The sequence below is a fragment of the Charadrius vociferus genome, unplaced genomic scaffold (genome assembly GCF_000708025.1).
Source record: "Charadrius vociferus isolate BGI_N301 unplaced genomic scaffold, ASM70802v2 scaffold303, whole genome shotgun sequence".
In the NCBI taxonomy this organism is placed as follows: domain Eukaryota; kingdom Metazoa; phylum Chordata; class Aves; order Charadriiformes; family Charadriidae; genus Charadrius; species Charadrius vociferus.
The window spans coordinates 1592161-1592946 of record NW_009647756.1 but is presented as its reverse complement, the minus strand read 5'-3'; positions in this window follow the sequence as shown (position 1 = coordinate 1592946).

Below are 786 nucleotides of genomic sequence, written 5' to 3'. Positions count from 1 at the left end.
GGTGGTCACGGAGCGGTAAGGTTGTTGCTTTGCCTAGTTTGAATACAAAAAGGCATGTGGAGTTTTGGGGTTGTTTTTTTGTATTGTTCAGTTTTTTTAGGGGTCAGACTTTGGCTCCTTTCTGTAGGAGGACTAGTGTGCTACTTACATGTATGAACATAGGACAGTGGACAAAAGTATTTTAGGTTTTTTATTATCAGCACTAAAAGTAAACCCTAATTTTAATGAGTTACAGTTGAACCATTATTTAAAACAAAAAAAATTAAAATCTGTTCTCTGTAGTAAATGTGATGTGAACCCAGATCACTGTTCAGCAGAATTCATTTCATTATATTTTGAGATGGAAGAGACAAAGTGTTTCAAGCATCAAGATACAGTAATTAAGTGGCGAGATGATGGTGTTGGAGTGTGGATGTTTGATCTAGCAGAGAAGCATGAATGAAATAACCAGGTGCTTACTGTTACTAAACTGAGTTTTAACTAGATGGAATACTTACATTTCAAAAGTATTTGGCCATTTTGGGACTATCAGAGGAAACAGAGAACACAGGAATTACTTGGGGAGGAGTACAGCTGTGTTAAATGTGATGCAGAATAAGTTTCTGGCTTACAGGTGAATCATTGAGTGAGGTCTCAGACTGCAATGGTAGGAGTTCCACCACTCTGAAAACCCCGTGCATTACAAACTGCCACTCATCTTTCTTCTGAGTTTTCATTATACCCTATGAAGGCAAACTTTTAAAATAGGTATATGACATCCTTTTCCTCCTTCCTTTTAGATTCCAC